The sequence below is a fragment of the Triticum aestivum genome, chromosome 1A (genome assembly GCF_018294505.1).
Source record: "Triticum aestivum cultivar Chinese Spring chromosome 1A, IWGSC CS RefSeq v2.1, whole genome shotgun sequence".
NCBI classification, from domain to species: Eukaryota; Viridiplantae; Streptophyta; class Magnoliopsida; order Poales; family Poaceae; genus Triticum; species Triticum aestivum.
In genome coordinates, this window is record NC_057794.1 from 539,420,749 (window position 1) to 539,444,883 (window position 24,135).

A 24,135-nucleotide genomic window follows, 5' to 3' on the forward strand; every position below is an offset into this window, starting at 1 on the left:
CTAGGGTGCCCAAACACCCAAGAGTAATAAGCTTCTCAAACTTCACTTCCGCGTATCACTGTGGAGAACTCAAACCAATGTACCAAAGCAATGGCAAGGGCAGACAGAGTGCCCAGGTCCTTCTCTCTCGAATCCCACCGGAGCAACTAATGCTAGGGAGGAAAATGAGAGGAAGAACAAGAAGGAGCACACCAAGAACTCCAAGATCTAGATCCAAGGGGTTCCCCTCACATAGAGGAGAAAGTGATTGGTGGAAATGTGGATCTAGATCTCCTCTCTCTTTTCCCTCAAAAACTAGCAAGAATTCATGGAGGGATTGAGAGTTAGCAAGCTCAAAGAAGGTCAACAATGGGGGCAAAAACAAGCTCAAGAGATGGGGAACCATTGGGGAAGAAGACCCCCTTAAATAGGTCCCCACGAATCTGCCCATTATGTACAGAATAACATAGGAGCGGTACAACCTCTATGAGCACCGGTACAACCGGTAACATGCAATAAGCGGTACAACCGGCACACAACCGCCCAACAACCGCACCACAACAGAGACCAGTCTGGTGGTAGAGCGGTACATGACCGGTACAACCTCCGGACCAATTCTGGAGCGGTACAACCGCTCCAAACACCGGTTGTACTGGTCAAGCGGTACAACCTCTCCATGGGGCGGTACAACCTCTCTGTGTAAAACATGCAATATCAAAACAGCCACAACTTTCGCATACGAGCTCCGAATTCAACGAAACCAAGTTTGTTGGAAAGCTAACGACAAGGGCTAACACAATCTTGAGAGAAATAACAATAAGAAGTAAATGAGAAAAGGACCATAATAAAATGGTGAGAACCCTTCCTTGGAAAATACCAGTAAAACCTCCAACACCGAAAACATCATAGAAGATGCATGTGAACTCCGTTTTCGATGAACTCAAGCTTGTCATCAAGATGACCATAAGCTCTAAGACTCACAAATGGAACCAAACAAGAACCAAGAAAGATGATGCAAGGATGCAATGGTTTGAGCTCTCAACTAATGATACGATCAAGCTACTCCCTAGAGAGCCCCCCTTGATAGTACGGCAATCGATCCTACAACCCGGTCTCCCAACTACCACTATGAGACCGGTAAAATAGAAAACCTATCAAGGGAAAACCTTTGCCTTGCACATAGTCCACTTGAGCTAGATGATGACGATCTTGACTTCCTCAAGTTGGACCACCTTTCTTGATTGTGTTGGCTCGATGAAGACTAGTTGATTGCTCCCCCATACTCCACTATGGGTGAGCCACTCATTGGCACATCTTCACAATTCCATTGACACCACAATGGACAGCAAGCTTCAAGCTTGATTGCTCCCCCATACTCCATTATGGGTGAGCCACTCTTCGAGTTGCTCCACTTGAACTTGCACACTGCAAACTTGATGACGATCACCACTTGATGTCATCCTCCATGGGTTGTATGAGATCTTCCTCTTGATGCAAGATCATGGAAACATACCTAACCCCACAAAGAACTCTCACGTTGACCATGGGTTAGTACACAAAGCGTAATGGACAATGCTTACCATACCATGGGATCACTTGATCCCTCTCAGTACTTCTTCTACGCTTTGTGAGTTGATCAACTTGATTCACTCTTGACTTAGTCTTGATCAACATTGAATCTTTCCAACTCTCATTTGGATGATGTCTTGAAGGTAACCATGAATGATCACACAATCTTCTTCTTCAAGACATGCTTGCAATAAGCTCAACTCACACATGACCGATCTTTGGATAATTCCTTGAAAAGAACTTTGGCCATCTCAACTCACACATGACCAATCTTTGGATAATTCCTTGGAAAGCACTTTGGCCATCTTATAAACTCCTTGAAACCAACACATGGACTTCAAGACAATCCTATGGACAAATCCTTCAAATATAACTCAAGGCAACCGTTAGTCCATAGAGATTGTCATCAATTACCAAAACCACACATGGGGGCACCGCATGTCCTTTCAATGGCACCGGAGAGAAAGCAGAAGAGGAAGAGGTAAAACAAAGTTGCTTCTTGACAAAAGAGTGAAACCAAAGAACCTTGAGAGGTTAAACCATTGAAAGAAGAATACAATGGAGGTGAACAAGATTGCAAACACTCCGTTAGATAAGAGAAACATGGGACACGATGAGAACCAAGAAGTTGAGTGACAGATAGATATTGAAACCACTCCGGTTAAAACAAGATACAGAAGGAATACGATTTATATAATTTGGGCAGCACTCTGACTGAAAGGAGAAGGAAAACTTGATAAGTTGCAAAGAACTTGAAAGGAGGGCATGACACTCTAGTTAAATGGATAAGCAAAGGAAAGAACATGATCTTGGGGAAAACAAGATAATTGGTCGAAGAGAACAACATCACAATACCTCCGGAATAGATAAAAGAATGGAATTAAAGGAATGGAGAAGAAAACAACATCTTTTACCTGAAATGAGCTTTGAAAAAGCATCTTTAGGAGAAGGGTCGAACGGAGTTGTTGGAAAACCCACAATGAAAAGAGTAAGCTTGTTGTGGGCTTATGGAAAACATCTCGAAATTTGAGGTGAAATTCTGCCACTATGGAAACAAAGATTGATTGAGATCAACGAAGAGATGAAAAACTTCTTTCATCGCGAGAATAGGAGGAAACTTGGATTATTGATAAGCACCACAATAGCAACATTCCTTAGGGAAGGCTTTAGGTGAAATATGACACAAGATAACTCCAACGAAGAGATTAATGTATTGCAAAGGATCTCCTGAACAAAAAGAAAATGATGGGTTTACATATCTCATCCATGACAACTTGTGAATCATGGAACACGAAGGCAAATTGCTAAAAATGACATAACACCACCTCAAAAGATAAGGTAGAAAGAATTGCACTTCGGATGCAAGATGAAGAATGCTTGAACTCCTCAAAACAAGACATGTGTTGAGCACCATGTTTGTTTTCAGAGTAAAGCTTAGTGGATCTTAACTTTGAGAGAAATCTTGGGGAACAATTGAAGAATGAAAGGAATCCTTGACGAACCACCATGTAAAGCCTCCATGAAGAACTCCGGTAATAAAAGGATGATAGAAAGAAAGAGAGGTTGAGAACACAAGGTGAAGCCTTGCAATGATTTAGATGGAGCTTCGGGACGAGCTAAAGCGGTAAGCTTGAAACTCTGGAAAAGAAAAGATGAAGCAACTTGGAACCAATAATTTGATATCATGAACGAACTCCAGAAGAAAATAATTGAATCACCTCAAGGAAACAAGAATAAGATTTACTGTATGTTTATCCGTCATCAACTTAACTTGATGACAAGCAACGGATTTGGCATACTACTTATTCTCGTAAAAAAAGATTAAGATAGATATAGCACAAACTTGAGAAAGTCTTGATGGATCCGTCGTTGGGTTTGGAAACAACGAATGAATTGATATGATACTGAGAGAATAGGAATCTTGAATGAACCACCATAAGAATTGAAAACGAATGAAGAAAAGAGAATGAATCACCAGGAGGAATTAGAAAACGAACTAAGATACTTGAGGGAATATAAATATATGAGAACAAAGAGATCACAAGCTGACTACGGAATACTTGAGCGATGCACGGGTAAGATTTGGAGAACGAGAGTTGAAAGCTAGAATGAATAATTCTGAGATGATGGGCTACAGAGAATCAAACTGAAAAGACTCCTGAATTGCTCCAGATGGGTGAAAAGAATTCTCACAATCGAAAATAGTTATGAGAGGATGACAGCAAGCTTGAACTACGCATCTCTGAGAGAACGGATAAGATTTGGAGGAAAAACTCTTCTTCGGTCTTCACAATCTGAGAATGACGACGAGAAACATGACCATGAATTGTTTAGACACTCCGGGAGAATCAAAAGCGAAGAGGTAGATCCAACGATGAAAAGAATTTGAAAGATCTTGAAGAAAGACATATGACTGATGACAATCCATTCTTACGTCAAACTTGGAAAAGAATTTGAGGATAACTCCATAAAAATTAGAAGAGTCAGGTAAGATCCTGGGAAAAGACATGTGGGTTAGGGCCCACTCAAGAGAAACTATGTTGAAATGATTACTTGAAATGGAGATTGCACCGGTTGAATTAAATGGTTTGAATGATATAATATCCTTGAAAGAGCTTCAACAAATGCAGAGTGGAAACACGAATCTTCTGAAATATCTTCAGCACTCACTACAAAAAAATACACTTCCGTGATGATACGTGTTTGTCACAGTAGGTCGCGTTTTTTGTCATGCATGTACATCCATGACGATTTTATGATAGAATCAAGATAGTCATACATGTGCTATCGTAGAAGTGTTCCATGACATTACCAAAATTATCATCACGGAAGTGTCCACTTCCATGACGATAAATCGCGCGTCACAGAATTGCTTTCGTCAAGGGTGACCGACACGTGGCATCCACCATAACGGAATGCCGTTAAGCTATCGGGTCGGATTTTGGATCCGATAATCCGTTATCAGCCCTGACCAATGGGAAATTTCCACATGTAAAATTCTGATTGGCCGAAGGAAACACGTGTTGCCTCACCGTTGGGACAGATGTCATCCACTCATTGGACAGGATGCGCCTATGATAGGTCGACACGTGGCACGGCCAATTAGTGGCCCATTCTAGTGAAAAAGGTCGGCCCATATAAGGCCTACTTGTGTCAGGTCCATTTAAGCCCACGGCCCATACAAGATGTGCCAATTCGGCCCGTCAACGGCCCGTTAAAGATTTGACACCATTGCATCCCATCGTCAGTTCGAGCCCGTTAACAGCCCGCTATATATTTGGGCTCAATATTGGCCCGATGAGATTTCGGCCTGTTAATGACCCATTTAATGGATGGGCCAATTTTCAGGATGTACATCTTTTGGCCTTTTAGCGACCCATTTAAATGTTGGGCTAATTTCTGGCCCAGTGTGTCTTTCAGCCTGTTGACGGCCCATAAATCTGATGGGCCATTTGTAGTCCGACCTGAGTTTCGGCCTTTTAGCGGCCCATTTAAGTGTTGGGCCAATTTCTGGCCCGGTGTCACTTTCAGCCTGTTGACGGCCCATAAATCAGGGTCATTTGTAGTCGGACCTGAGTTTTGGCCTTTTAGCGACCCATTTAAGTTATGGGCCAATTCCCGGCCCTGTGTGCCTTTCGGGCTGTTAACGGACCATAAATGAGTTGGGCCATTTGTAGTCGGACCTTAGTTTTGGCCTTTTAATGGCCCATTACCTTCATGGTCCTATACCAGCCCGGTTTCTCTTTCGGCCAGCTAAAGGCCCACAACACAGTTGGGCCGTTTACAATACGACCTGACTTTCGGCCTCTTAGCGGCCCATGCTCTTCATGGTCCAGTACAAGCCCGCTGTCTCTTTCGGCCTGCTAAAAGCCTACAGTATAGTTGGGCCATATGTAGCCCAAACTGAATAACGGCCTGTTAATGACCCGAGAGGTAAGAGGGCCGACCATTAACTTTCGTCCTAGTAACGGCCCATTAACTTAATGGGCCCACTAAAGTTCGTTCATGTCTTTAGGACAAATTAGATAATTTGATCCCATTACGACGAGCAAATATGCATAGGACCAAAACCGATCAAGCAAAGGTACGACATACAGGGAATAACATTGCACATCCAGCATATATTACAGGAAATTACATCCACTGGGCAATCAAAGATTGTTGCCAGTGCAAATAAATGAGCAGAACCTAACCATCTACAACGTCACAATCTGCAACCTCAGCACAGATGTCGCCCATAAGCATGTGGGCAAGTTCTTGCTGCTTTGCTACACTGTCTCTAAAAACATTGATCAGTTGTTGCGTCGCACGACTCTGCACCTCTGATTCATCCACCATTTCCATCATTGCTACAACCATTAATTGGTTCACAAACATACATTTATTCCGTTGGATTCGAGATAGAGGATACTGAACAGATTCAGATGGCGATTTTGGAAGGCTTGTATTATTGATAGTGGAGAGTGTCTCGACCACTGCATCATAACATAAATTAGGACGGGAACCAAACAGATTAATCATGAGTTATTTCCATATTACCTGGCCTAGATTTACTGGAAAAAAACAATGGGGTTGCCTTGCTGTTTTCAGAGTTTGTCTTCTTATCTTCAGCAGCCTGCACAAAATTAACACACTAGCATTGCTATCATTGGCCAAGTCAGATAATAGGAAAGCAACATTAACACAATGAACATTTGGGCAACTAGCCTACACCAAATTAACACAATATGGCACAACTATCATCAGCCAGGTAAGGTAATACGAAAGCAACATTGACACAATGAATGGATGGGCAACCAGAGAAGCACTACAATTTAGTAATGTGCGTGATATGAGATAGTACATTCATGCAGCTCAGTATGCAAAACTACCAGGAAGTTTTCCTTACAAAAATGAACATTGGCGTCTTTAACATTTTGCTACAACTAATTTTAGATCAGATAAAGGTTAGATTCGTGCTGATTAACAAAATACATGCTGATGTAAAAATATAGTGATAAACAACAGGTACTTACATCAGCATTGGAGCACAGAGAATTCCCACAAGATATTTTCCTCGAATACGATCCCAATGGAGGAAGTCTTGTATTGTTTAACCTTATTTTCTAAAAGAGAGATGGGTAAGAAACATGTAGAAAATATGATCAGAATGCTATAAAATTTCATGATGCGAGGATACACACACGCTTCTTAGAATGGAGTTGACATTCTTTTGTTGGACTGGAGCGGACTAGTTCTTTGGCCACTGGAATCTGCTTATTATCAGTGGGAGTTGGGTTTCTCTGTGCTGGAGCAGTATCTATGAAAAATAGAGCTCATTTATTATCCTGGTGTTTGGATCTTTTGCAAAGACCTGGTTTGTAACCCTTCAGATTCTAACATAGTTGTCTTCCCCTTGCATGCCTTATATAGAAGAATGGTGATTCAGTTATAAAACATGCTACAGCATAGATGGAAAGGCATGACATATTGACATGTATTCCCTCCATCCGGAAATAAATGGATGGGTCTAGGCGTATTTCAGTTCTAGATACATCCAATTTTATCCATTTCTACGACATTTAATCCGGATGGAGGGAGTATGATGTACTCCCTCCGTTCTGAATTACTCGTCGCAGAAATGAATGTATCTAGATGTATTTTAGTTCTAGATACATCCATTTCTACGACGAGTAATTTGGAACGGAGGGAGTAAGAGCTAGGGATACGACAGGACAACACAGTAAAAAAACACTGAAAAACCCACTGCAGAACCAAAGTATTCAAACCCCCTGATATGAGTAGTACACTCATGCAGCTCAGGATGCAAAACTACCAGGCAGTTTTCCTTGCAAAAATCAACATTGTGGCCTTTAATCATACATTTTGCTACAACTAAATTTAGATCAGATAAAGGTTGGATTCATGCCGATTAACAAAATACATGCTGATGTAAAAATGTAGTGATATACAATAGGTACTTACTTCTACATTGGAGCATAGAGAATTCCTGCAAGAATCTTTCCTCATAAACGATACCATTGCAGAAATTCTTCTATCTGTTAAGCTTATTTTCTAAAAGAGAGATGGGTAAGAAACATGTAGAAAATATGATCAGCATGCTATAAAATTTCATGATGCAAGGATACGCACACGCTTCTTAGAATTGAGTTAACATATTTTTTCCTGGATTGAAGCGGACTAGTTCTTTGGCCACTGGAATCTGTTTATTATAAGTAGGAGTTGGGTTTCTCTGTGCTGGAGCAGTATCTATAAAAACTGGAGTTGGTTTATTATCTCCTTGGCGTTTGGATCTTTTGCAAAGGCCTTGTTTGTAACCCTTCAGATTCTAACATAGTCGTCTTCCCCTTGCATGCCTTGTATAGAAGAATGGTGCTTTAATTATAAAACATGCGACAACAGAGAGATGGAATAGGTACTAAAGGATAGAAAGGCATGATATATTGACATGTATTCCCTCCATCCGAAAAAAATGGATGGGTCTAGGCGTATTTCAGTTCTAGATACATCCTTTTTTATCCATTTCGGCAACATGTAATCCGGACGGAGGGAGTATGGTGTAAGAGCTAGGGGTACGACAGGACAACACAGCAAAAAACACTAGTTGAATGTAAAACCGTAAGCTAGCGGAATACATACAGAAATAACTAAGGCAACATGCACGTGTATGATTGGGAAAATAAGATGGCATTGCAACAGAGCACTAGAACAGCACTTCAATGTAAAAAAAACATGGTATGGTTGACAGATGAAGTACATATTGATGAATAACAATGCATAAGATATTCAGAAGCATGATGTCCAAATTAAGCAGATGGCATTGCGATAGAGTAGAATGACAGTACTTGAATTTGAAAACATGTTATCATGAATGGAATAGGTACTGAAAAATAGGAAGGCATGACATATTTACATGCATGATCAGCATGCTAAGCACATGGCATTGCAATAGAGTAGATACACTCCAGGACATTATATGCATGTTGTACCCATATCACAGGCCAAGTTAGAGAAAGGACCTTGTGGGGTGAAGAGGATTCATCATCTTTCTGCAAGTCTTCTGAAGAACTGCCTTTACATGTTCCATCATATTGGGTATCATTGACATCAAGTTTATTGGCCTTTACATTGCTCCGTGAGGTTCTTGTAGATATATCAGTGTGTGTAATTATATCTGACATGCATGGAAGACAACCAGTAGTTAGATTTATGTAATGAGTGCCTGTAGGAGACGACATAAATAGTAGGACTGGAGTTAACTAGCAGCAACAGGTCTCATAAACTAAAGGGAGAATACAGATGAAAGCTACAGAATATGTATCGTTTGTACTCAAGATTAACTAGATGGCACACAAAAGTATTAAAGAACAACATAGGTAATACTAGAAGTGGTATAATACTATAATCACCAGCCTGTGGGATAGCATTGGTTGATGGATGATAACTATGGAACAACGTTACCTAAATAACAAGTATCTTAGCTGAACTATGGAACCGCGTTAACTCTGAACAAGACCCGTAAGAGATCAGCATGAATATACAGTGAAATGTGATGATCTATTTTCCATGCTTAGATGAATAACAAAGCCATAAATGTTGCACACAAGTAAGATGAGGGTACAACCTATCTGGCTGCCATCCATAGGAGTGAGCATCATGTGCTGACTTGTCGATGGCCCTGCAGTTGTTGTGGCTGTCCATGTTGGGCACGCGCATTCGATGCAGGGAACTGTTGAGTGGGGACTATAGCTCCCTTCTGGTGTATGCTTCCCTTGTTGGAGCAGCTGCGGCGAGTCGGAAGACGGTGTGTCTGAAGATGCATATAACGCATAATGTTAAGAACGACATATCTCTTTGATCTGAAGAAATACACTAAGAGATCAACAGCAAGGTACGAGAGTGGTCACACGTCTATTGACTGAAGACTAAATTGGGGCCAGATAGGTCGCACACTGAAAAACCCACGCAACTCTAAAAGATAGCCATCTAAGCGTTGCTTCCGTGGTGAACTTGCGGCCCCGCACCCTTACGTTAGACACCTAAATAAAGTGATTTGAGATGAGGGTGCGACCTATCTGGCGGCATGGTGAAGTAGGCAGGTCCAGCTGTCGAGTCGGTGAGGCCGGCGCGGTTGCGGTGGCGACCGGCGGCAGGGAAAGAGCGATGTCACGACGGTCGACAGCTACGCGGAAGCAGTGCCAGGACTCTGGACAGATCCGAAGTTGGAGCCGCTCCGGCGCCGTGAACAACGGCGGGGGTGAATCGGCTCCGTTACGGTTCACGCGGCCATCGTCGAGGCAGCACCAGCAACACGGAGTAAGAGGCACACGGCCCAGTGCACGACGGCAAATGGACAGCATCTCCGGCATTAGGGAGGAGGGCGGCTGTGAAATTGGTGCGGTGGGGGGCGCCATGGAGGTAGGGCTGAGGTTTCGCGGCTCGGGAGAAGGGAGCTTCCCGGGGAGAAGGTGATTTGGCGCCCACGAGGTATGAATGGGGGCGGGCGGGCGGGAATTGGAAGGGGAGTGGAACCATGTCTTACGGACGCATTTGTCTGAAATGTGAGGGGGAGTTACAGTTCTACCCTTGCCTATAGGCTTCTCGGCTTGGGTATGTGTACTGAGGGTCGGGGATAGTAGAGTAACTTTGCTTCTCCACAAATAGTGGGCGGGAGCGATTTAGGGCGAGGAGGGCGTGTTTTGAACTATAGTGGGCGCGAGCGATTTCGGGCGAGGAGAGCGTGTTTTGAAATAGTGGGCGCGAGCTATTTCGGGCGAGGAGAGCGTGTTTTGCCGACCATGGTTTATGAATTATTCGGCACATGTCATTTCGGCCGAGGAGAAGGCGCGCTTGGATGAAGTTACGAACCTACCCTCGATATACAACGGGCCAATTGATACGTGTCCCACATAGGACGGTAATTTCGCGTCTCCCATTTATTTGCTCGGGCGAATTCCACCGAGCAGAGAGGATGTTTAACAATTCGTTCAAATTTTGGGAGAACAAGCATCCACGTCTAGCTTACCAAGTCGATTCGGATCAAATTTTGAAATATTAGCTTGCCACTTGTTTTTTAGATGGAGAGATGATGCTCGGGAGTAATGTGTTTTTACATGCTCGTTGCTAGCGATTTACTATATGACAAATAGTCGACCAACTCAAAAACACGAATCAAACCCAAAATGAAATATCTCGATTCAATGAAATAGCTCGTTCAGTAGGTCAAAATAGTGAACTAAATCCAAAATTGAACACCTCAATCGAGTAGCATGTTTTACAGTATTATAGTACTCCATGAACATGTTGAAAGTCAAATTAATGAACTTGTTTGATATACGCATATATCCGTTCATGTGTGGATTGCAGACAACATGTTCTCCAATTTAAATATTTAAATGCAAGTTTATATCGAAACATGGTTTATATCAGTCTTTGATGCATAAAACGCGACCTCCCCCTCTCTCGGACTCCTGTTCTCTGTCTCTCTCTCTCTCTCGCCGACAATCTTCAATTCTGTCGCACGCATCCGACACAAAAACCTTGTTGGTCCCTCTCCCCTTTCTCTCCATCTCTCTCTCTCTCTCTCTCTCTCTTTATGTGTGTGTGGGGGGGTCTTTCTAGTTCGCATGCATATATACACCATCCATATGTCTCTCTCACACACTATGTATGATACTCCTAGTCCAAGCTAGATATCTTGGGTGCACTCATCGTACGCACACAAATCCCTTGGCTCTTTGCCCGTAACTCTCTCACGCACCACTATGTCGTCTCGGAGCTCTTCCCCCCTCTCTCAAACTCTCCATCCACCTGGGTCACACATACACATGCATATCTCACTCGCACTCGATAGGCCCATCTAAAATTCTATCTCCCCCCTCGTTCTCTCTCCATCTCACACGCGCACACACACAATCTCATGCCCAGCTAGCCAAGTATGATGGTCTCTCACTCAATTGTAGGCACACACAGTCCCCCCTATATGTGTATGACTAGCTAATCTTAGTCTCCATCACAAACATGTGCATGGTCTATCTCGATTTCTCTCGGGGCATCTTTCTATCATGCACGCACTCCCTCGATCTTCCACCCATATAGTCCCCTCACGATCTCGACGGGATCTCTCTATCACAAACACACCCTCTCTCCCTCCCCATGCGTCCATGCCATCCATGTGTCCCTCTCGACCTTTGTTCCTTGTTGGCCAGACCTCTATTGGACATGTGCTACAGGGGTGTCTCTCTCCGTTGCAAACAATCACACACTAGCTATCTTCGTGTATCTCCTCGCCTCGCTTTTCCATCTCGGAGATGCATGCGTGATATGTTCGCACAAGAAACGAAAAAATACACACTCTCTGTAATTTATCGTTTGTTGTCACTTTCTCTTTCACACACATACTCTTTTTGCACACTTACTCATTCTCCTTCACACGCACTTGATCTGTCTCGACTGAGGCACTCTCCTCGGTCCATAGCATATAGATTTATTGAAAAGTCAAACATCACAAAGTTTGACCATGTACGTGGAGAAAAAGAATTACATCTAGTACGGCAAACATATACCATTAGATTCACCATGAGATGTAGTTTTGTATGATGTATCTTTGGTATTGTAGATATAAATAACATTTGCGTAAACCTGATCAAAGTTTCCAAAGTTTGACTTCTAAAAAATTTACATGCACTGCATTACCGAGCGGATGGAATATCTCTTTCCCCTCTCAGCTATCTTACCCACCACTCAGCCTTATCGGGGCTCCTCAATCTCTCTCAAACTTTATTGGTCAGTTTGGTTCATGACCTGACCCTCATGCCTTGATGGCCGTACTGCCTGGTGTGGACGTGAGATGTAAAATATTTCTGCCTGGCCAGGCTTGTGTGCTGCTGAAGCATTTGGTTCATGCCTGGGCCAGGCAAAGCATCAACATCCCATCAATCAATCCATGCATCAATTATTTAATGCTAATATCCATCCACGTTGCTGTTAGCCTTGTGGCCACACGACCAGGCACGGCCAGGCGTTCGAAATCGGTCGCCTGGGCCAGGCTACTTGCAGTGTCTGGAGTTCAAGTAGGCTAATTAAAGTGCAAGGGAACCCAGGCCAGGCGGGCTTTCTTTTTCACAGGGTAGCAACCAAACAAGCATGCATGAAATCCAGCCACAACCCCAGGCCAGGCAAAAGATGCTAAGCCAAACTGGCCTTATATCTCTCTGGTTCACACATACACATGTCTCACTTGCGCTATACATAGAGACCCATCCAACACTCTCCACCCTTGTTCTCTCTCCATGTGACACGTGCCCCCCCTAAGTACCATAATCCCTCACTCCATCATAGGCGCAAGCACTCCCCCCTTCCTAAGTATGATTATCTCTTACTAGCCACCAGGAACACACGTATTGTCTCCTTCCATCCATACGTCTATTTCGATATCTCTCGGGGCATCTTCTATCGCGCACACACCTTGTCACTCGATCTCCCACCAATGTAGTCCCATCACGATCTCCAGGGGATCTCTCTATGACAAACACACACTCTCTCCTCCCCATGTCTGCATTTTCTCCGTACGTCTCTCTCGACCTCTCTCCCTTGTTTGTCAGACCCCTCTTGGCCACGTGCTAGGGGTCTTGCTCTCTCGGTTCCAAACAACCACACACTATCTCCTCACCTTGCCTCCGTTGTCGAAGATTCATGTGTGATATGTTTGCATAAGACACACACGCTTTTTCTCTAATTTTATCATGTGTTGTCCATGTCTCTTTCACACACGCACGCACACTTTTTCACTCACTCTCCCTCTCCCTCTCTCTAGTTAGGGACTCTGTCACGTCCATAAGCATATGGATGTTTTGAAAAGTCAAACCTCAGAAAAGTTTGACCAGGTATATGTGGAGAAAAACATTTACATCTGGAACAATCATTAGATTCATCACAACATGTACTTACTTCATACTATCATTTATCTTTGGTATTGTAGATATAAGTAATTTCTTTATAAACTTGGTCAAAGTTTCAAAAGTTTGACTTAAAAAAATGTTGGAACTACATTATCGAACGGAGGGAGTAGCTCTTTCTCTCTCTCTCTGCTATCTTTCACGGGCCTCCCCTCTCACTCGAACTCTCTATACCGACGGATTATACGCTCACTGTGTCAGCATATAGCTCCGTATATTGTTTAGTTGACCGGTCAACCAATCCACATGTTGCCTTGTCAGCTCGTGTTCTGTATCTTCGTGTGCTGGCCCATGTGGCAGTGGGTGAAAATAAGTAAACTAGAGGCCCATCTGACACGCGGTGAAGTAAACAAAGTTGAAACCACTCGGGGTAGCACCCCGCACGCTAGTAAATTGAGGGCGCATTGAGGACAAACTTCTTGCGCGCGAAGAACGCACTCGCGCACAATTCAGCGCGGTGGCATGCACAGAAGGACGCACTCGCGCACACCCAGCACACAACACACACCAGCACACGTGTACACAGGCGTCGCCGCAGGTTGAGATGGACGGCGAGGCAGCCAACAAGCGGAGGCGGCTCGAGCCAAAACCGCATCCGGCGAGCCTGGACTTCATCAGCAGCCTCCCCGACGACATGCTGCTCGTCATCATCGGCCTCCTCCCCACAAAATCTGCCGTGCGGACCGCCCTGCTCTCCCGGCGGTGGCGCCCCCTCTGGCGCTGCGTCCCCCTCAACCTCACCGTCGACAGCTGCCTCTGCGACGGGATTGCAAACGCATGGCCGCAGTCTCCAAGATCCTTTCATCGCACCCTGGGCCAGCCAGACGCCTTGACATCCGCATGTTCAGTACCAACTGCAAGGTCCAACCCAAGTTCGACGAGTGGTTCTTATCCCCCGCCCTAGATCAGCTCGAGGAGCTCAGCTTTGAAGCTGGACGATGTCGCTCTCTGCCGCCGTCCGCGCTCCGCCTCACGCCAACGCTGCGCCGCGCCAGCTTCAGCTCCTGCTATCTTCCCCAGATTAATTCGCGCCCGCCCTTCTTCTCCCTCAACTCAAGCAGCTCGACCTCTTCGACGTTGTCATCTCGAAGAAGGCTATGGAGCACCTGCTCCACAGCTGTACTGCGCTCGAGTACCTTCGTCTTGAGCAGATCCACGGGTTCATTAGCCTCCACATCGCCTCGACGAATCTCCGATGGATTTATGTGTCTTGCTGGCCCCGCAACAAGACATCAATTGGGAAGAGATCACTCCAGCTGTTCCACGTTATGGTCATTGAGAATGCGCCTTTCCTTGAGAGATTGCTTGTATCGGATCTAGAAGGTCCAACAAAAATCAGGGTCATTGACGCGCCGAAATTGACAGCGTTGGTGTACTCGTCTGCCAAATTCTCCGAACTCTTTATTGGATCCGTAATCGTTCAGGTACAACACTCATCTTCTTCTCCGTCTTCTTGAAATTCACATTTTTTAATTTCTTCTTGATGTATTTACGACCGTCTTCCAGAAAATGATTCCCACAAGCTTGACCCAGTCCATGCGCACAGTGAAGATCTTAGCACTAAAATCTATCGGCCCCAATCTGGATCAAGTTGTTGGATTCCTTACATGCTTTCCGTGCATGGAGAAGCTACTCATCGAGGTGAAACTTCTTTCCTATAAGTAAACGGTAATCACAACGTAGCTCAATTTTTTCGTAATTTTCCCAAATTACGATGACAAGTGTAGTGTTCAAAACTGCATCTACGCACTGCACCGAAAGTAATGTTTTTAGTATTTTTTCTCACGTGATCACCTGCATCATTTTTATGATGTACTACTATAGTAGCCTTGGCTAGTCATAGTGGAAAGTAACTTAGACTACTCCAGTAACTCTATGGTTACCCTAAGAGCAAGTACTACCTCCGTCCTGGTTTACTCTTCCAATTTTGTAGTGAAAAAATATTACTAGCCAGCCAACCCTATCGTATGAGCGAATGATATTGGTACCTCTTGATGACACATCAATCTTATGCAGCCAGCTGCTCTAATATGTTCTCTTCTTTTGCAGATAAAAAAGACCCGAAAGTGAAAAATGTGCTGCACTATAACAATCTCATCGAATGCCTTGATCTCCATCTTACAGAAATTGATTTGATCGACTACCGAGGCAGCACATCTGAGATTAAATTGGCCAGGTTCTTTGTTCTGGAGGCAAGTGTGCTCAAGGTAATGAGGTTTGGCGTTCTCTGGCGCAACAATGAATGGCGTGCTGATCACCGCAAGCGTCTAAGCCTAAATGACAAAGTCTCCGCAGAAGCTGAATTTGTTTTTGAAACATCAAGTGGCCAGAGACTCGAAAACTTATTTGCCCATTAGTGACTTGTCAGGGCGGTGGATTTTAGTTTGTACGATAATGCTGCATCCACCTAAAGTAACGAAAGTTCTTACGTAAACTTCCTAGTAATTCCCTCTTCATAGGTGCAGCATTACTCCTAACATTTGTAATATCAGTTTGAAACTTGTAATATTGTCGTGTCCTATTCCTGCGTTTTCAAAATCCTGCAAATCAAACAGGTCCTGAGTTGGTGATGATGTTGTGCCTCCCATCTTTCACCAATAGCCGTCGGATCTAGATCTGACGCATACAAACCAAGCTTCTCCATTTTTGCAAAAAGATGCCCGCACTTGTTCCCTATTTACAAACAACTCCTTGTCTCTCACAATCAGCCTTATCTCCTCCCCACCACATCTAGAAGGCCGTGGAAAAATCTGGCGCGATGGCCGCTGCCGGAGCCGTCCACCCCCAATCTTGGTGTTCCGTGCAATGCACGGGCATCTACGCACGGGAAATTATGTCGAACAGGGCTAGTTGTAAGCAGGCTAGCTCTACAGCCATGATGATAGTGACTGCAGACGGTGAGGCTGACTATGGTATGCCGAACACGGCGCCTATACTCAGGTGTCATCTCCGGCGCAGGGTCTTGTCACTTCACTGTGAGGAGCAGCACGTAATAATTTGACCAACGGGTAGTACAGTGCTAGTACTCCTACTACTACATTGGTAGTACTACTACTAGTACTAGTAGCACCACCGTCTGGATTTAGGAGTACTACCACGTCCATCTGGATTTTAGTATTTGACTAGCAATATCTAGTAATGCATGTCACAAAAAATGTACTACTCCTCTGTAAATAAATACATGGTGTTTTATTCCTATCGGCGAGAGAACTTAATGTTTTTTTGCTAACTAGAGTACTAATAGGATTACATGCAATGAACTAAACACTGCATGTCATGTTTGGTAGTCTCAAGTCATTGAAAGCATGCACGACCCACATCTCTCATTGGTTGATATGTCACAAAATAAGAAACAAGGAGGGAGTTAATGCACCGTGCCTAAGTATTTTGGGATTATTTGGTTTTCGTAAGGTGACTTACACAACATTTTTGTTTACATGCATTAACATTTTATTAGTTAAATCAAAGGTCAAAACTTGGCGCAAAATGCAAAGGGGACCAATAAACTAGTAAACATCATACTTCTCTCGTTTGGCCCCAACTAGAGGTCCGGTGAGATGACTATACTGCACCGGCACGGAGGGGGGCGCAGCTTCATTGACTTACGGCAACTACCTTTGGGTGAATGACACGTGGGCCCAGGGGGTGGCTGGCCCACCTATCATATAGCCAAAGGCAGGTGCAGTAGAGGGCCGAGGAGTAGTACGAAATCCTATGCACCTACGCACGCTAACCAAGGGCAAGAGTGATCACTCGAATCGCAAGATCAGTTGACTAGAAGCTAAGCTAGACCCATGGAGGCGATGAGCGCGAGTATCAGCCGGTTGTGCCAGATGGTTCACGATGCCGGCCTGTGGCCCGGCACCGAGGAACGTCTCCAGGTAGTATTGCTTGAGGCCGCCAGGGCGAGGGGCCGCTTGGACGACAGCTTCATCTCCTTGTTCGATGAGGTCCTCGTCGGTTTCCTTGACAAGTTCACCGTCGTTAAGAAGCTTGCGGACGACTTTGACGTAAGCCTCCAGCCAACGCACCCAGGCTCTGCGATGCCCGCCGCCCTCAACGGCCACTATGGTGACAACCTCTTCGACACACTAGTGGCCCTGCGACTGCCCGCCGTCGCGCCGTAGAATGTCCACCTCGAGGTCGCGCTCACCACGCAGCGTGTGGCACAGCAAGACACCATCGACATAATCACCCACATCTACGCGCAAATCGTCCACAAGGACTACTACATGCAAGAGGAGGATGATAGGACGCTGGCCTTCTTGGACCACAGGGCAACCTTGGACGGCACTGTTCAGAAGCACGTTGAGCTCACCGACAACGCCGCTGCTCCTCACACGTCGGTTGGTGACCCGGCGCACTAGGGCGTGAGGATGTCGTTGATGGATCCGTATGTATTTTTATCTTTCTGTCAAATTCATGTAGTAGTATATGATACTACAGTAATTATCTTACCTTTCGCATCAACTTCATAATTTTCGTACGTACTCCATGCATGAACGGCGCCAGAACCAAACTTCTCATTACTCTAGGAAAAATCGTTATTTTCTACCTATCGGTCGCGCCATGGAGCATAACCAAATTTTACAAGTTACGAGTTCAAAAGGAAAAGCCTGCCGTGTTCGCGTCGCACCCCCACACGGTTGGTCCGGCACGCCGCTCAAGCGGGAATGCGTGCGGTGTTGCATTTTCACTTACAAGTGGGACCGTAGTTGAGCAAACCAACTATCGGGAAACCCCCACCCAGCCCACCACGCGATGGCTGAGAAAACAGGAGGGAGAAGAGATGGATGTAGCATGGACTCCAAGAAAATTGGTGTCTGATGGGACTCGTGTGGGTGGCGTGTGCCGTACTGCTAGACGTGAATGCTAGTTATGGCCCATACCACCCCACTATATTGAGCCTATATCGAGGTACGTAGAACAAATTTCCTGCAGTCCGTGCTCAGCCCTCCTCTATCTCTCTTCTCAGCCAGCCAGCGGACGCGCGGAGCCCATCGTCTGTTTGCTCACATGCGGCCCCACATGTCAGTGAAAACGCAAGAGGACCCACTAAAACTGCACATCTTTCACCTCGACGTGTTGGTGATGAAAAACAAATCCAATAAAGATCTTCGGTGGCCGCTTTTGGAGTTACTCAAGAGTAGTAAGATTCTATTTACAGTTTAACCCAAGATGCACATCTCGTGGCTTCAACTACCACTCTATTTTCTTTCATGACACGACATGGATGTTGGATGTCCCACGTGTCGGCAAAAGGAGGAAGAACCCGATCAAATCTTCAGTTGTGCTCTCGGATTAGACTAGTTGTGCTAACTTAAAAAATTTATTGTGTACTCCCTCCGTTCCAAAATACTTGACTTCCATTTGTCCAAAAATGGATGTACTTATATACTAAAACATGTCTAGATACATATATATATTGACAAATAGAAGGCATGTATTGTGCAACGGAGGGAGTAGAATGGATGCAAGTTTTTGTATTGGGAAGAAGAGTACATCCATATATTGATAGAGCTAAATTTAGTAGATGGTCTATCACTTTTAGCTAGCACGGAGGCTAGAGATGAGATTAGTGCACTTGTTGATACTCCTACTAGAATAGAGGCTAGACATGAGACTAGATGCGAGGAAGCAACGTCTACTTCTTTACACTCGAAGAAGAAAGAAGCACGCAAGATCGAGCCTCTGCAGATCAACAATGAATGCATCGAGAAGGCACTAATCCAACTTATAGGAGTAGTAAAATGTATTCTTGTGGTTCTTGTTTCCTTTGGTCTTGCTTTTCTAGTCAAAATTATCATTGGAGTTCGTGCAAAACGGAGGTCCGTTTGGGTCGTGCGTTGGAGTTGGCCTTACAAGTGGGACCGCAGTTAAGGAAACCGACTATCGGCAAACCCCCACCTCGCCCGCCGCGCAATGGCTGAAGTTAGAGAAACGACGAGGTTGAAGAGATTGCTCTAGCACGGACTCCAAGAAATAATATGGTGTCAGATGGATGTCGTGGTGGTGGCGTGTGCCGTACTCCTGGACGTGAATGCTTGTTCTGGCCCATGCCATCCTACTACTCCTACTACTTACTCCTACTATATAGTACTAGTATCAAGGATTCGAGGTGCTGGTTACATACAGCGAACACATTAACATATGGCTACAGTAAAAACACCCGCCCGACACGTGAAGCATGTGAAGCTAGTACAAATAGTGTACTACTATTGTTGATTGGCCTCATATGATAACCTATTGCAATGCACGTACAATAATGTATTCAAAAAATATATTTTTTGCCTCGTCGCACCACTCACTCAGAGAAGCGACTCGAAAGCCATTCATAAATTTAGTAAGTTTCATAGGCATGTCATTTTATTACATACAGCAGGTCATCAACCCACATCGACAACGAGGATACATTATAAATACTAAAGTTCTCACCACACAACAAATAACAAGCAATGAAATGAACTTCAACTCAACCATTCCTCGGTGTTGGAAACGCTTGCTTTGAACCACAAGTGATTCTCTGGGACGGGCCATCGATTGTCGATCTGGAAACCAACGTAGGACTGATCATCCAGGCTGAAGCGGCCTACTATATTAGTACCAGGGTAGGGAACCACCCAAATGTCTGAGGTATAGACACAGTTGCTTCTCATAAATGGTATTGTTAATGTTGTGTCAACAGCAGTTGGATCGCCTTTCACCATCATCGGATAGTTTTGTCCAAGGAAGAGCGAGTTTTCTCCAAGACTGTCAATTCTGTACCAGGGAGAAGGAGTTGGCGCTAGCACACTAGTATCCATCCCGAATACCATGCAACGGGTGTTGGAATAGGTCTGGAGAGTGAGACCATGGGAGAGTACACCTGCTTCCTTAGCAGTAACATCATCAGTGGGCTGTATACACACAAGAAGAGGTGATCCATCGGAATTAGTTGACAGGCACCACAGAGTATATGGGCGCTGCTCGTCCTCATGCTCGTGATCATCACCATCGTCATCTCCCCCTTGGTTATAAAAATTTTCAAGTATAGGTGGTGGGATGTTCACAAGACTTTGGAAACACAAGAAGAAGGTTAATTAGTAAAGGGAAACTTGCTAACCCGCATGCATGTACTTACTTACGAAGCCTTTTATCCCAAACAAGTCGGGGTAGGCTAGATATGAAACCCTTTCACGAGGACTTCCCAGGAGGTCACCCATCCTAGTACTACTCTTGCCCAAATGGGTTTCATACCCAAAAGACTGGCTAGTTTTTACGTTGGCTCGCCAAGCCTATCACAACCCTTAGATATGAAACCCTTTCACGAGGACTTCCTAGGAGGTCACCCATCCTAGTACTATTCTCGCTCAAATGGGTTTCATACCTATGGGACTGGCTAGTTTTTACGTTGGCTCGCCAAGCCTATCACAACCCTCCTCCTTTACCCGGGCTTGGGACCGGCTATGCCTAGAAGACAAACATGCATGTGGATGAAACAATTATAATTACGGTGGAAGACAAACGTACCGAAACTATGAGGATCCCATGCAAAAACAGTGCCACGAGTGGTGGCAGCAAACACAAGGCCCTCATATTGAATTGCATCATAGTACTCATCCGTGTACAGAAACTGATTTTTGAGCAATATCCATCGAGTCGAACCACAAAGGACGGCAACAAGCTTGTCGAAGATAGCAACAACTTGATAGTTGTTGTGATTCCAAGAGCGGTTGGGAACTCGACAAATTGCTATCTTCCGTAGAAGACAGTCACCATGATCGTATTTGAACGTGCGTACAATACCGGTGTGCTCAACCTCTGGGCAGTCTGCTGAGATTTTTGGAAGTGGAACCCAGTCACGAGTGTAGACATTCACAAGTTCCCACTCGCAGTTGGACCCAATGTAAACAACCCAATCTCCATTTGCGCCCGCCCAAGCCTTGCCCTCAAGCGATGGCATGTTAACATCATACGTATCATTATCAAGCGGCATCAACTAGCACAGGGCAAGGCCTCCGTCGTGCCGGCGCCAGTCATCAGGGTCACGGCAAAGAAGATAGGGGAGATCAAACCGCTCATTGACTCTTGGGTTCTTTGTAATGATGTTATTAGTTGAGTTGAGAATGGGCTTGAACGAACCTGCCATGCTAGCCGAGGTGATGACGTCGCACCGATCAATGAGTTCCTCCACGACGTCATCTTTCAGATCGGGGCAAGAATAACGGGGTTGTTTCCGGCCTGTTCCCTCCATGGAGAAGACGATCGAACAATGGCAGAAGAAAGGGTGAAGGGCTGAAGGAAAATGGAGGAGGGAGAGGAAGAGCGTGCGACAGCAGTTCCAAATCGAGAGGGAAAGGCGAAGAGTCGGTGGATGGTTGCGAGTTTGCCACGGTTCACGAAGAGGCTCCACGGCCTACACGTCCGTTTGGAAATACTCCTACTACTCGCTGTTGTCTCACTGATATGTTGGAACGGGACCACATGTCAACGAAACATGGTGTGTAATTTCTCGTGCAAAATGCGATCTGGCCGCGTTGGCCCGAGGTGCCGCATTAGTTATCGACCTTTATTTTTTTAATGGCGTGCCGATCAGTTTTGAAGCACGACTAACTGGTACTGTACGCAGAGAAAATATAAACTACTCTACCACTACTCCACCTCCAGTACTAGTAGTATAAAAAGATATATAGGCTGGAGCTTGAGCGCTTTCTTGCTAAGGGCTGCCCACTTGCTTCTCACACTACCACCCTGTCTCCAGATCTAAAAAAGACGGCCCCTCTCTCCCTCCTCACCGGTGGTCACAGATCCGCCGGGGAAGAAAAGGACGTGCAGCGTTGACGCACTCGTCGTCGGCGAGCGAGGTCACGCACTGACGACAAGGCCGTCCTCTCAGACCTAGCGCCCGCGCGGGATGGCCTCCGTCCCCAAGTTCGCTGCCGTAGTGTGTGCGGAGGACGACGACCACGAGCGAAGCCACTTCCCGCCGACCCTCAGGTATGCTACCTCTTTTCGAACCATAACCTTGTTCTATTGCCCCATCTGCCACGTCGTTGCATGTGGATCTTTTTCCACTCCACCATCTTCCCAATTTGCTATCCTCTGCTCTGCTGGCCACGCAGACGAAACCATAATTTGCACTATTAAAGGAAACCCTACTTCATGCAGACTAATCCATGTCTGGGTTGAATAAGGAAAGGAAGGGAGACTGTACTGTCCAAGAGAGTAGGCATCGAACCCGCATCTAGGTTGAAAAGGGGAAAATCAGTAGCTAAGGAACGAGTCTCGTGTCTCTTGGTTGAAGAAGGGTAGAAAGGCATGACAACGCAATAGAGAATGACCAGGTCGATCGGTTTGTTGTCCTCGCATAGGAAAAAGGTGGCTAAAGAGAACAAAAATGGGACGTAATCCACATATGCTGCCTGGATATTTGTTGCTCTGGGCAACCATACCTCCCTCACCACTCTGCGTCCGTGGAGGTACATCGTACTGGTGCGCCCACTGTCCGAATGGGCCTCCCATGCTCTTATTGCCACTTTTTTGCTGTTAGTATAACGCCAGCAGTCAAGTCAAGCAATGCTACTGCTAAAGTGATGCCACATTTAACTAATGCCGCTCTCAGTCTAATGCCACCGATAAATTTAAGCAATGCCATTTAATGTCACTGGATTATTTCAGGGTTAGCTGTTGATTGTGGATGTATTAAAGATTTTTCAGCTAAGGCATTCTAATGTTGTTGCACAGCCAGTATACCAACGATGAAACTTGTTACTACCTTCAGATTTTTGCACTGTTAATGCTTATAGATTACATACCTCACTTTCATGAGATAAGTTAATTTTTTTGTACAGTGTCACCAAAATGCCAAGGCGCTGATGTCATTTTATTTTGGTTAAACTGCACAGACAATTATGAAGACAAGAGGAAAGGTCAAGAGTGGGCACCTCCTCCTCCGGCTGTTCTCTTGATTCGTTCGATCAAGTTTTTATGTTTGATCGATTATCAAGATTGGGATAGCAATTTTTAAGGTCCCCCCGAGTTCGAAATGATATTTACCTTGGAGGTACATGGTTTGCAATTTTTTATACTGTCATTAGTTAATAATGCTAGTTACCTTCAGACTTTTGTATTTGGTTTAATGCTCATGCACAGCTAGTATACCAATGCTGAAACTTGTTACCTTTACATTTTGTATTGTTAATTCTTATAGAAACCTTCCAGTGCTAGAGTTTATTGAAATCTGTTCAGTAAAACCATTGTACTGTACCCTGTAATAAACTAACTACTCTACTGTTGCACTAGCCACTGGATTAGTGTATATTTGTAGTATTCGAATGGTGTTGCATTAGCGTATGGACATAAATAAAGTGTGGCAAGCTTTCCCAGATATGTGCTCAAGAAAACTACTACCTGTTTTTCTAAATACTAGACGTTTGGGTACTTTAAATTGAACCGCGAAAACGTCTTATATTAAGGAACAAAGGGTGTAGAGTTCACTCAAATTATCCCGGTAAAGCTAGTCACACCTTTGTTAAAATTAATGTTCATTATGTTATCGGAGGAGGTCTGTATGTTTGTCTCTAATGCCTGTCGACTACATACCTGACATCATGATGTAATGTTAAGTCATTTCCTTTTGTACAGTGTCACT